This window comes from Phascolarctos cinereus, unplaced genomic scaffold (genome assembly GCF_003287225.1).
Source record: "Phascolarctos cinereus isolate Bilbo 61053 unplaced genomic scaffold, phaCin_HiC Scaffold_1;HRSCAF=81, whole genome shotgun sequence".
In the NCBI taxonomy this organism is placed as follows: Eukaryota; Metazoa; Chordata; class Mammalia; order Diprotodontia; family Phascolarctidae; genus Phascolarctos; species Phascolarctos cinereus.
Genome location: NW_027555514.1, coordinates 232,438,259 through 232,452,952, shown reverse-complemented (window position 1 = coordinate 232,452,952; position 14,694 = coordinate 232,438,259). Strand labels below are relative to the sequence as shown.

The window sequence follows — 14,694 nt, the reverse complement described above, 5'->3', positions numbered from 1 at the left end:
GACCAAAGCACAGATATAAATCATTTATATAGCATTTTAAGGTTTGCAAAATGCTTTACAAATATTATCTCATTTGATCCTCTCAACAACCCTGGGAGGTAAAGGGCTATTATTATCCCCATTTAAACATGGGGAAAATGAGGTAGGCCCAGGCTAATTGTTTTCCCAGGGTCACATACCTAGTTTAGTAGATGAGGCCTTTACTGATTCCAACTCCCCTCACTCTATCCACTGTATCATTTAGCTGACTTGTGAATTCTCATTTTACCTTGTGTAACAGGGGACACTCCTAGCTGTCCTGCCTGCTTCTAGCCTGGGAACTTCAGGGATGACAAAGCCTTGAGTTGTTCCAGGCTGGCCATGTGTGATTCAGACACTTTGGGGATGATAAAACAATTCCTTTATTAGCCACTTAGCAGAAAAAGCCAGTAACTCAACCAACTTCTAAAAAGGGAGTGACTACATAACTATCCCTCTTCTTCCTTCAGCTCTCTACATGGCTCCCATGAGGGCTGGGGAGAGATGTGGCCCTGTGACATTTCTGCCGGGAAGGGGAGAAGGGCTGCCTCTCTCCTATCCCAGCAGAAATACCAAAGCCTGAGCCAAGAGCAGCTGAAGCACATGTCCTGCCCAGGCAAGCCTGAGCCTGGGTTTTGGAGAAGCCTCTTCTATATTTTCCTTTCTTAAGTATAAGTGACCAACAGCAATCCCAGTGCCAACATCTTCAATCTTTGAGGAGACCTTGGGGATTTAAGAGGTCAGAGATCCTTGGCTGAAGCTGACTAGAACGTAGTTACTGCATTGGAAAGGATACCTTGGACAGGGGAAGAAGATCAAATCCCTGGCCTGGCTTATCAAAAAACACGTCAAGAAAAACCTGAAGAGAAGTGTTTGCACAATGCAGAACCAAGATGAAACATCACATGCCTAGTCAACAGTCCTGCAAACTGCTTTACTTTCTCATATTTAAGCACCATCCTCTTAGGAGAGAATAGGAGTAATTATAACTTACTTAAACCTTCTTTAAGTCTTTCAGGCAGTGCATGCTTGTAGTCCCTAGGTAGGTCAGTTAGGGGGCACAGTGGATAGAGCACTGGGTTTGGAATCAGAAAGACTCATCTTCCCCATCTTTAGACGCTTGCTAGCTATGTGACCCTGGGCAAGTCACTTCACCCTGTTTGCCTCAGTTTCCTCAACTGTAAAATGAGCTTGAGACGCTTGCTAGCTATGTGACCCTGGGCAAGTCACTTCACCCTGTTTGCCTCAGTTTCCTCAACTGTAAAATGAGCTTGAGAAGGAAATGGCAAACCATTCCAATATCTTTGCCAAGAAAACTCTGAATGGGATCACAAAGAGCTGGACACAACTAATACAACTGAACAACAACAACAGGTTTTGAGTATGTTAAGCATTCTTCTGTGTGTAGATAATAAGTAGCCTTGCCATACCTGATTTATATTGCTTATTAGTTACCTTTCTCCCTCATTTTGGGGAGACCCTAAATAGGAGCCAAATCTGAGCTAGAAATCATGCTCCCTAGGGCACTGAGACGAGGGGTAAAATGAGCCAAAGAGAATGAGAAAAGGAATCTGACCTCCTCTTCTCCCAGGATTGAACCCAGATTGATATGAATGTGTGGGTCTAGTACAGACAGGCCCCTTAGCGGAAAGGGCCCCACACCCCCTGGTTGCAGCAGCAATTCTAACTAAGGAGTGACAATATTTCTGCCTCTGTTTCACCATTTTAAGTAGCTGTTGTAAAGAAAAATATTTACCTTTCCAGCCTTGGTGGAGGTTTTAAGGAAGGGCAATTCGAAGACTAAAAATCAAATAGTACTTTCCATCAACAGATTTAAATATCACAGATTCTGTGGATTGCATACCCCACCCCCAAAAGAAAGATAATTATTTAATAGTCACATGGAACACATACTCATATCACCTTTGATTGCACATAGGAAATAGCTCTGACAGCAAGCATGGGAAGAAACTTTGACAATCCCCATCAAACTGTAAAAATGCTTTTATATATCCTGGAGAGAAAATAATCTAATCACATATGTCACCAAGTTTCCTGTAGTCAAGAGATAATCTTGACAGCTCTGAGCAAAATAGCTTGCAAATGTTCCCCCCTCCCCTTTAATTTAGATTTTGAGAGGCAACCCAGTAGAGGGGATCAAAAGCCGGCCTTGGCCCATCCTGGGCTTTTGACCCTAGACAGATCAGTGCCTCTGGGAGCTCTCTTTAAGTGGTAAGATAGTTGCCAGTGTACGTTGGTGGGGGAGTCTCCTCACTGGGACTTCTCTAAACCAATGAAGTCACTGTAGAGCTCCAAACAAACTTCACTTCCACATTCAATGTGAAAGAAGTAGTCTGTATTGGTGCTCCACTGAAAATATTTCCAGGAATGAATGTTGGTTATTGAATTCTATCAGCTACTAAAATGCCCAGGCAGAATATTGAACAAACCAAGTCCATTAATCATGTGGGGATTAGGTTATGAATGAAAGTAGATTCATTTATTAAAGAGAAAAAAGGGGAGGGGGGAATCTGTAGAGGCGTTGACATTATTAAGTGAGTCATCCAACAGAACACTAGAGGTCCCCCTTGGCACTGATAACTAAATCCCCAGAACGATAATTTTCTTCTTGCACCCCACTAGATGTCTCTATTTTTAAAAAATAGTAAATAGCACTAAAAATAGAATAAAGGGTTGGGACCACCACAAAACAGAATCATTTCAGTACCTGGAAATAAGGATTCTTCCTTCCCTGGGAGTTATCTGAGCCTGCATCCACTCCAAAATCTATCATTATCCTAAAAATGATCCTTCTAAGCTAGAAGATATCTTCTGTGTTCCAGAAACAACTCTCTCATGCTGAGAGCTTTGGAAAAGAGGAGATTGTTATTTTCATTCATTAGAATCCTAGCCTTCTTTTTATTACGAAGTATAAGCATGTTTCAGCTTACGACAACCCTGTGCCTGAGTGAGACCTGTCATTCTGTGATGATATTGATGGAGGGGGTGACCGAGGGTAAGAAATGTCAAATGTGTATCATTTGTTCATAGTTGGGACATTCAAGCACATGCTCCATCATTGACGGGCAATCATAAATGCTAATGGAATATAACTCACGGTGAGACCCCCCACTCACCCCTGGATATCAAGGGAAGCTGACTCTTGTGTGTATCTGTATTAAATATCAGCCCTTTTGTTTTGTTTTGTTTTTAACTATAAGCTAAAATTAACTGTTCTCAAAATTGGATTTTTGTTGTTCTTATTATTTAGTTGTCGCAGTCATATCTGATTCTTTGTGATCCCTTTCTGGAGTTTTCTTGGCAAAGATGCTGGAATAGTTTGCCATTTCCTTCTCCAGCTCATTCTACAGATGAGGAAACTGAGGCAAGCAGGGTTAAGTGACTTGTCCCAGAGTCACACAGCTAGTGAGTGTCTGAGGCCAGATTTGAACTCAGGAATGAAAAAAATGTTTTGGTGAGATTTAAAAAGTTTTTCTTTGGGACTTAACGAAATATTGCTAGGTGAAGCCAATTAGACATCATTAGAGGAGGAGAGATTGATTGGGAAGCATGCAGCCTGATGCCAAACATACCCTGAACCCCTTTAAAGAATAGCAAATCAGGGAAAGGGGAGAGGAATGCCTTGGCAGCTGCAGAAGCAGCTGAGGTAGAAAAAAATACAGAATTTGATCTCACCAGACCTGGATTCCAATCCTGATTCTATCACTTACTGACCTTGTGCAAGAGACTGAACCTAAAATGAGGGCGTTGGAGTAAGTGATTTCTAAGGGTCCTTCCAACTCCAAGTTCATGATCCTATTAACTGCCCCAACAAGGCAGTTCTTCCACTGTCTTGAATTGCAGGATTCACTACATAGACTTGCTTCCCTAGGAAAGGAATAGACAGGTGCCATCTCCTGGGAGCTTAGGGGTCCCTTGTTCTCCCATCACTACTATGGGAAGCAGAGCCAGGTAATTTAAATAAATGTAAATGCCCCTCCCAGCAGCCCCAAGCAGAACTAAAAGGAGATTGCAAAAAGACTATAAAGAGAATGGGGTAGTCCCCTGAATCTTTAGAACTGTGAGAGGTGCTGATATAGGTGATATGTGCACCACCCTGGTGCTAGGAGAAAGAGCAAAGATAACGGACCACAAATTCACATTGAGACAACAGGACAATGATGATAGGGATGGTGGTGAGAGTGAGGAGGCAGGGATGACACAAGCATTGTGAACCTGGGTGACTAGAAGGTTGGTGATACCCCTGACCCCTGACAGTAATAAGGAAGTTCGGCAGTGGGTGGGCTTGGAAAGAGAAGGTAATAAGATATGCAATGATTAGTTGATCCCATACCTCAGGGGTCATGCCATGGCCCCTTCATAGGACTACCTCTCACTTTAGAGACCACAACTATAGAGTTGGGCTTGAAGTCAGGCATATTCACACAGCTACCACACTTGTTCAATCCATTATCAATGAGGCATCTTCGAATATCTTTTACTGACAAGGGTGCAAGGTACAAAATGCTTGACAACCGCTGTGTTATGTGATGCTGTCTCTGCTCTCCTCAAACTGTAATAGATAATAAATAATAGCTAGGTGGCTCAATGGATAGAGCACTGAACCTGGAATCAGGAAGACACAAGTTCAAATCCAGCCTCAGATACTTACTAACTGTGGGACTTTGGTCAAGTCACTTAACCACTGCCTGCCTCAGTTTCCCCATCTGTAAAATGAAGATAATAATAACACCTTGTTGGTTGTGAGATATTTATAGTGTTTTTTAGACCTTAAAACTCTAGCTAATTAAATATGAGGGTCAGAAGAGTCCTAACGAGGGGACATATTTACCTGAGATTCAAGACCACAGAAAATATCAGGAAAGTTGTCCCTTATATTAGTCACATAGAGCTAAGAATGTAATCCTAAGGCATAAATGATGTGTTTAACTATAGAAATGTGCCTATGCCCAGATCCTTTTATGAAGTGTTGAACACCTCTCTGACTGAGTTAAGTGTTCACACCTCATAAAGGGATCTGGGCATAGATGTATCTTTATAGTTAGTTTAATACCTTGTGATTAATTACCTCATTAATTGTAATTAATACCTCATTAATACCTTGTGATCAAATTCTGGACCTTTTGTGACTACATCAACTGGGGGGAGTGGAAAGAGTAGGGAGGGACACCTCTCCCTTCCAATAGTTCAAGGGAAGACTTCAGAAAAAAATGGTGGCATCATCCCAGTCTGGAGCCACATTTTCAGCTGTCAATGCCCTCTACCTAGGACAAGGTTCTTAATTAATGATTAATAGTTAATGATTGGGCAGATCTATTCAACATTCTAGTCAATAATAATTGAGCAGTTCTTTTCAAACATTCTGGATCTTGGTTCTTGTAACAAAGAAGTTGTTCCCTAGGAAAGAGAATGACCAAGTCTATCTGCTGGAACCTGAGGAGAACTTTTAGATGCAGTGATTTTTAAGATGGAACCACACACAGGTGATGTCCAGCACTACCTTCTGGCAGCAACAGAGAGCTTCTGGCAAAGCAACGTACTATCCAGGAATTCTAACTAGTTTGTTGGAAGCTGAGGAGAGATGCAAAAAGAAGAATGTCGGAGTCAAGCGCAATTCAGTTTACAGAACTGGAGAAGCAATAGAGGGAAGAGAGAAGTGACTGTTGGTGACCCTATTTGGTCTTGGACCTATAAATCAACCTATTCATTCTCTGAGCCTGGTGAATTAACTGTACTTGCAAAAAGAGTCTGTAACAGGGCAGGGAGTAAGAGGAGGAGTCGAGCAGGAAGTTCAAGATTATCTGGGTGGGACGAATAAAACCAGTGAAGTGAGAAATTAAGAAATCTCCCAAGGTGTACCCAGGTCCGTCATGGTCTGTGAGCACAGCTGACACAGGGTCATATATAAATATAAATACATACACAGAAATAGATGTAGATATAGACAGATAGATGTAGATAGATAAAGGCAGAAGTAGATAGATGTGGATATAGCTGTAGACATAGACATATATGTAGTATAGATAGAGGAGAAAGAGATAAATGTAAATATAGATAGAAGATATAAATATAGATAGATTTAAATACAGATATAGATTAGATATAGATGTGTATAGATATAAAGACAGGTACAAATACAGATATAAATAGACATAAATATAGAAAGTGATTTGTAAACCATAATACATTACAACAGGGGTGGTGAACCTATGGCCTCACGGCCACATGTGGCCCTCTAGGTCCTCACGTGCGGCCCTTTGACCAAATCTGAACTTCACAGAACAAATCCCCTTAATAAAATCATTTGTTCTGTAGAACTTGGACTCAGTCAAAAGGCCGCCCCTGAGGACCTAGAAGGCCACAGGTAGCCTCAAGGCTGCAGGTTCCCCATCCCTGCACTACACAAATACCCTTTAGCATCATTGCTTATTTTATTTGCCCATAAAAGTCAGCCAGTATTTGAGAGCCGTAACGACTTTCATTTTTGTCTTTGTAATCCCAGAACCTAAGAAGTGTGCTGGGTCCAGCTCACACAGTGTTCAGTTTTCAGAGTAAGCATCACAACCCCAGAAATCAGCAAAACACTGAGAATCAAGACTTGATTTATTGCATTGATTGTCCAGACTTCAGAAAGTGATGGAGAAAATGTTACTAATGCAAATTAAGCTCAAATGCGCCCTGTTTACATTTTTGGAGGGGGGACAGCTGAACGTTAAACATATACACCAGCACACTGTGAGTGCCTGGTATACTGTTGGTGCCTTTAAAATGTGTTGATTGACTGATGGATGGATTTTAAGTCACTGCACATATGCACTTTCTAACATGTAACCTAGACTTCCAATTTTTTCTCTTTCAATTTTCTAAACTGTACTCTTCATGGAAAAAGGGTGGGGTTGCCAAGCAGCATGATTTGAAATCCACAGTGACAGATGGTAAAAGTGAAGTTTTCTTTACTCAATCACCCCAAAGTGTCTCACTTAACAGCTGTGTAATAATGAGTAAGACTCTGAAACCCTCCATGCCTCAATTACCTCATCTGTAAATTAAGAGGGTTGTATTAAACAGTCTCTCAGGGCCTATCCAGCTCTAATATTCTGTGAAGGTTAATTATACCAAAGAGAGGTGACTAGACCTATGCTTTCATTATTACAGGGAAATCCCAGATGAGGAAATCTTCTCCACCAATGCAAGTTGGCACCTTCTTCATAACTAATAATCTTAGATAGTTGCCTGAGAGGGTAACTTGCCCAGAGTTACACACAGCCAGTATGTGTCAGAGACAGGACAAAGAAATTATTTGAGCATGGAATTTGGAGTTAAAAGACCTAATGTTTTTAGCCCCAGTTCTGTTACTTACCAAATGTTTGGCATTGGGCAGTTTAATTTACTTATAGGAGCCACAGTTTCCACATCTTTAAAATAAACAGGCTAGATAAGGTGGTCCTCAGGGTCCTTTTCATCTCTGAATCCTACCTTCCTTTGGATTTATAAAGCAATTATAAAGCATAAGCATTTTGGTGAATGTCCTTCATTTCACCACTCTTTAGTTTATGAGTTAGGAGTGATGAGTATACCCTTGTAACATGAAATGTGGCTTCGATGGTGCTGATCACCCACTGACAAATGCTATAAGACCTCCAACTGTTCAATTTCCTCATAAATAAAGAAGATAGTGAATGATTCTCAAGGAAAAACAGATTCACTCACTCCTATATCCTAAAATCCTATGTGAACCAGTAGTCAAGGAACAATGGAAGCCATTAGAATTAGAACAGACACTTACAATGTGCCACTTTTTTTGGAGAGAATATCAAAAAAGGCATATAATTTAATTGCTTCCACCACTAATAGCCACCCACTTAGATCATTAAGGTCAGTATTGTACTTGTAATAATAATAATAGCGAACAGTGATATAGTACTCACTATGAGCCAGGCCCTGTGCTAAGCACTTTATAATTATTATCTTACATGATACAACCACCCTGGGATGTTAAGTGCCCCATTTTATAGAAGAATAAATTGAGGCAAACAGAGGTGAAGTGACTTGCCCAGGGTCACACAGTTAATAAATATCTGAGGCCAAATCTGAACTCAGATCTTCCTATCCACTGCACCACCTAGCTGCCTGTACCTGTATCTTCTCGTGGCCCTACTTTCTCTCTCTCTCTCTCTCTCTCTCTCTCTGTCTTTTGGCAAGGCAATAGGGGTTAAGTGAATTGCCTAGGGTCACACAGCTAGTATGTGTCAAGTGTCTGGTCTGAGACCCAATTTGAACTCAGGTCCCCCTGACTCCAGGGCCACTGCTCTATTCACTGTGCTACCTAGCTGCCCCAAAGTTTTTTGGGTTTTTTTTTTTGGTGAGGTAATTAAGGTTAAGTGACTTGTCCAGAGTCACACAGCTAGTGAGTGTTAACTAGGTAATATCTTGATCCAATTTTAAACCAGCTCAAAAATAAAGTTCCACCTAGCATGTCTAACCCTCTTTTTATTATTCATTCATAATGATTGAATGAATGAACAAGTGATTATTTAGTGGGTGTAAGAGCTAACCAAGAGAATGTATTACTCAGGGTAAGGGAATTGAAGGAGCTAGGAAACTGTCCAGGTGTGGGTCAAGGGAATCAGAAAGAGGAGACACTAAAAGGCAGGGGGACCACATCACTTTTAAAATATAGAAATTCTGGGGGCAGGTAGGTGGCCCAGTGGATAGAATACCGACCCTGAGGTCAGGAGGACCTGAGTTCAAATCCAGCCTCGCACCAAACACTTAACACTTACTAGCTGTGTGACACTGGGCAAGTCACTTAATCCCAATTGCCTAAAAAATAAATAAGTAAATAACTTTTTTAAAAAATACAGAATTTCTAAGTAATAATACTGGGGGCAGGAATAATACTGGGGAACAGGTGTGGGAAGCACAAAAGGAACAGGGAGAGAAATTTTCCTTCAGTGAGGTATTGAATCCTCACTCTCTTATCTTCTGCTGATCAAAGAAATGCCTCATGGGGACTTTTTAGTCCAATGAGCAAAACTGGTTTTCTTCATTTCCACAGTTTGTACACCCTCTGATGCAAGGAAGAAGCAGATGACATCTATACCTCCTAAAATTCCCCATTTTGTCAAAATTATAGATGTAGCATTATTGCATAAATGCCGCCCTTGTCTGTTGGGAAACTGCAGAACATTCTTCATTTCTAACTTCCTGTATACTGTGGTCATGCTTATTGTCTAGCACATGGTATGGTTAGAGCTGCCAAAGAGTATGCTGGTAAATGTTTTTTATCAACCAACTCTCAGAGGAAGAAGGAAAAGTATTCAGAAGGCAATTTTAAGTTGAATCAGCAGTATTAACATTTTCTCCATCACAGTCCTAAGAAGTTGCCTGAGCTTCATGGAAATCACATGTCTTTCCCCAGGTCAGATAGATAGAAAGCATCAGAGGCAGATTTAAACCCAGGTATTCTTCAACCCCAATTCTATAGCTGTGGTCTCTAAAGGGATAGGTAGCCCTATGAGGAGGCCACGGCATGACCCCCAAGAGGTATGTGATCAGCTAATCATTGCATATCTTATTACCTTCTCTTCCCAAGTCTGAACTTCCTTATTACTGTCAGGGATCAGGGGTATCACCATCCTTCTAGTCACCCAGGTTCCCAATGTTTGTGTCATCCCTGCCTCCTCACTCTCACCACCATCCCTATATCTAATCAGTTACCAAATCTCATCATTTATATTTCCATGACATCTTTTTTTTGGCTAGATAATGGAGTTAAGTGACTTGCCCACGGTCACACAGCTAGTAAGTGTTATGCATCTGAGATTTGAACTCAGGTCCTCCTGACTCCAGGGCGGGTATTCTATCCACTGCACCACCTGGCTGCCCCTTCATGACATCTTTGCATCTGTCCCCTTCCCTCTATTCACACAGCTACCACACTTGTTCAATCCCTTGTCAATGAGGCATCTTCAAATATCTTTTGCTGACAAGGGTGCATGGTACAAAAAGCTTGGCAACCACTGTATTGTATGACGCTGTCTCTGCTCTCCTCAAACTGTGATTTTACAATATAGAATAATGACAAGGTGCAGCCATCTTAGATAAATTCTTCCCTGAGAGACAATCTCTTCTTTTCACTATCTCCCCAAAGTGTGAAGCACAGAAAATATTATTCTGACCATTTGAAGATAAGATGCTGAAGTCAGACACTAGAAATGAAATAACCTGAAAGTGTGATTTGATCATCACAAAAGCAAGATTTCATAATCTCAAATAGGACACACTATGGTCAAGCTGCATTCCAGAACTTCAATATGGACCTTGTTTTTTTTCTCTTTTCACCAACTACCAGTAGTACATTTTTGAAGCTTTTCCATCAAAAAAAGCATAAATCTACTAAATTGTATCTCCTTTTTGTCAAAAGAAACTTAAAAAAAAATCTTATGCATATGATGTGAGCAGATCGTTTAGAAATTACTCATCTTAGTAGGAACTTTTTGTTTTTAACTCTTGGAATGGCCAAAATTTATAATTATCCCAATTACTAAAAAGTTCTTTTGAGTTTTTGTGGCTATTATGGCATTTTTGAACGAAGTTTACATTATTATCCTGTTCAAAGTACCATAATAATTTCTGAGAGGAAATTATATTAGAAATTATTGCAATAAGATTACAGAACCCATGAACAGTTTCCTCCATGGCAGGGAATAAGCCAGCACCATTTCTTTCCAAATTTACCTCATCCCTCCACACTTTGTACACCAGTCACTCTTTTCTTCTACCTGCTAACTGAACATACACTACTCTCTCGCACTTCCATGGCTTTGTTCAAGCTGTTTCCTGCCCCTGAAATGCCTTTTCTCCCCACTTGTGACTGTTGCCCCATTATCTATGCCTTAAATATTAACTTAAATATCACCTCCTCCAGGAAGTCTTCCCTTATCCCCAGTCCTTCACTGATGGACCTTTCCTCTCAGACCTCACATAGCACTTTGTTGTGTATCTTTCTAGTGGACCTAACAATGCATAGTTTACATGATAAGTATCTGCGTAAGTATCTCATTCTCCTATGTGTCAATAAGCTCCTTGAAGTCAGGAACTGTCTTGCCTCTTTTTGGATCCCAACCATTCAGCACTATGTGCCTGGCATATAGTAGGCTTTAATAAATATTGATTGACTGATTGATTGAGGGCAAAGTCTATGACCTCTTTAACTTTCATATTTCCCCTAGCACCTAAGCATAGTTTTCCGCATACTGTGTTTAATAAATGTTCGTTGGTTGTTGATGGGTTATTAACCCGATCAGATCCTCAATGATCCAAAGTTCCAAAAAGCTCTGTTGGCAATTTAGGAACTAGATGGGAACAGCAAGAACTGGGGAGGAGCAGGGTTGAAGGCAGACAGGGAAAGATATTGAAAAGAACAGAAAGACATGAAAAAGGAGAGGTAAAGGGAAAAGGCGAAGACAATTCTCACCTACTTCACAATTTTGCCTTGGGTAAGATTTGCCCTGAGAAGGCAAGAAGTGACAATAACTGTTATGTTGTGGCTGGAACAATATATAGCACTTGTCAGAAAAAAGAAAGAAGCTGAGGCTTCTCTTCTGTTTGGTTTTCCCCAATGCACAGCTGAATTCATGAAGGTTAAACGCATCAGTAGGAAGGGACAAGATGCCAGAAACTGGGGCTAGGAAAAGGACTGGCATCTCTGCAGTCTACATGGGCTAGACAAACCATCCCAGCAAAAGCTGACTTTGTCTTCAGTCAGTTTTAGTTTCTCCTTGGCAAGAGAAGAAATATTAAAGGAATCACTCTATATTCCCATGTTTCTGCTCCTGTCACTGAACTTTGAATTTCCCTTGGAATGAAATGCCAAAGACAGACTTCTTGTTGCTCCAGTCTTGCAAGTGGCACAGTGGATAAAGAAAAAGGCCTGGAGTCAGGAGGACCTGAGTTCAAATCGAGCCTCAGACACTTACTAGCTGTGTGACCCTAGGTAAGTCACTTAATCCTGTTTGCCTCAGTTTACTGATCTGAAAAATGAGCTGGAGGAGGAAATGGCAAACCATTCCAGTATCTCTATTGAGAAAACCTCAAATGTGGTCACAAAGAGTCAGACCTTACTGAAAAGACTCAACATCAACATTATCTAGAGAGGTATAACACATGTATAACACATACACTGTGCCTAGTCTCTGCTTGTTGAATTAAATTTGCACTGGCCTCCAGGTTTATTTTTTTTTCTCTGTTGACTTTTCTGGCCAGGGAATTTTTGAAGTCCTTTTTCATTTTATTTTGTTTTTTGAGAACAGTTGATGTAAAGAACATTTTTCCTTCTACCTGACAATTAGTATCACAGGATTTCAGAGCCGAAAAAGACCTTAGTGAACACTTAGTTTTATAAAGAAGTCAACTGAGGTCCATAAAAGTGACATTGAGTCACCTGAGATCACATAGCTAGCTATTGGCACACTTGGAAATAAAACTCAGGTCTCCTGCTTCCTCCTTACATACTCCATTCTTCCAAGGTTTTCTCTCTTTCTGAAGTATTTAAATGAAACCTAAATATCCTACCCATCCCTAGATATAAAATGGAGTTAATTACTGAAGAGAAAACAGTCTAAACACCTGTGTCGCCACTGATTCAGGTATTACCCAACTCTAGGAGGAAAATGGATCTGAAAAGTCACAGACAAATTTTTCAGTCCTTTGCTGGGACTTGTCCCTTGCTTTTTTCATATTTTCCTTATATCACAGTAATTTGTGTACATGTTTTAGCCTCTCTATTAAACTATAAGCCTCTTGGAGAGAGAGGGGCATGTCTTATTTCATCTTTCTATCATCAAGCCTAATATGGTAACTTACACATATTAGGTCTTTTATTATTTTAAAATATTTTAAACTATTAAACATTAATTATGTTTGATGAACTTCTGTGAATTAAAGACTTTATCCCTCCCTGGAGAGGTCTTCTTTTAAAAAAAGGTCCTTTGGGGAAAGAATCTAAAAGCACTAAATTTGTGATTCTTCCTACCATATCAGATATCTGTTTGTTGGAGATATTTGAAGAGCAATGGAGTGTTTGGACTCTATTTAGCCATATCAACAATATTTTTCACTAAGGGGCAGGCGTAGAGGCAGCTGGGTGGTTCAGTGGATAGAGCACAGGCCTCTGAAGTCAGGAGGACCTGAGTTCAAAGCCAGCCTCAGACACTTGACACTTATTAGCTGTCTGACCCTAGGCAAGTCATTTAACCCCAATTGCCTTGCTTAAAAAAGAGGAGTGGGCTAGGAGTTATAGAAAGTTCACTGGACTTAAGATGAAAAGATGGTGTTGAAGTTATAGTTCCACCCCTCATTTACTAGTTGCATACCTTGGGCATATCACCTCACTTCTGTGGGCCTCAGTTTCCTCATCTGTAAAATAAAAGCGTTTAGACTAGAAGAATTCTAAGATCTCTTTTGTCTCTAACATTCTGTGAATTTTCTTTTCTATCCAAAAACAATAACTCTTGTCTTCTGTTATGAAAATAACAACAACAATTCACATTTGCATAATGTTTTATAGTTTACAAAGTACTTAGCTGGTGTTTCATTCCGTCTTTATCCCAATCTGGTGAGGTAGGCAAGGCTGGTTTGATTGTTTTATTTTACAGGTGGAGCAATTGAAACTCAGAGAAAAAAGTGAGTTGTTCAAGACTCCATTTAGGGTTTCTTGGTAAAGATGCTAGAGTACTTCACCAGGAAACAAGGCAAACAGAGTTAAATGACTTGTCCAAGGTCACATAACTAGTAAGTATCCGAGAGCAGATTTGAATTCAGGAAGATGGGTCTTCCTGACTCCAGGACCATTGCTCAATCCACTGTGCCACCTATTTCTCCCTAAAGTGATTAGTGTCAGTGTTTAAATCCAAGCCTTCCACTTCCAAGTCAGTGTTCTTTCTACCATATACAGAACAGAAACTGGGAATATTCTGAGATGGAAAAAAAAATGGTTGTGACAGAGAGGGATAATGGATGGCAGCAAGGAGGACAGCCCAAATGAGAGTGTGATCACATCAAGAAAGGGGATTATGTGCTCTCTTTGGCAGCACATATATTAAAATTGAAACAATACAGAGAAGATTAACATGGGCCCTGCGCAAGGATGACACACAAATTCATGAAGCATTCCATATTTTTTATCATAAAAAAGGGGAAAGGATCCACATGTACAAAAATATTGATAGCAGCTCTTTCTGTGGTGGCAAAGAACTGGAAATTGAGAGGATGCCCATCAGTTGGGGAATGGCCGAGCAAGTTGTGGTATATGTATGTAATGGAATACTATTGTTCTATAAGAAATTATGAGCAGGCTGACCTCAGAAAAACCTGGAAAGACTTGCATGGACTGATGCTGAGTAAAGTGAACAGAACCAGGAGAACATTGTACACAGCAAAAGCAACATTGTGCGGTGATCAGCTATGATAGATTTAGCTCTTCTCAGCAATACAATGACCTAAGGCAACTCCAAATGACTCATGATGGAAAATGCTGTCCGCATCCACAGAAAAAACTTTGGAGTCAATGCAGATTGAAGCATACTATTTTCACTTTTTTCTTTCTTGTGATTTTTCCTTTTTGTTCTGATGCTTCTTTCGCAACATGACTAA

At 40.4% G+C, this 14,694-nt stretch overlaps 1 non-coding gene across 1 annotated transcript; it reads left to right on the top strand.

Annotated features, from left to right (window-relative positions):
• The first annotated feature begins 14,116 nt into the window (after nucleotides 1–14,116).
• LOC144455238 (U6 spliceosomal RNA) lies at nucleotides 14,117–14,223 on the top strand. Its single transcript, XR_013483956.1, has one exon. It is a non-coding gene; the product is annotated as a U6 spliceosomal RNA (small nuclear RNA).
• The last annotated feature ends 471 nt before the right edge of the window (nucleotides 14,224–14,694 follow it).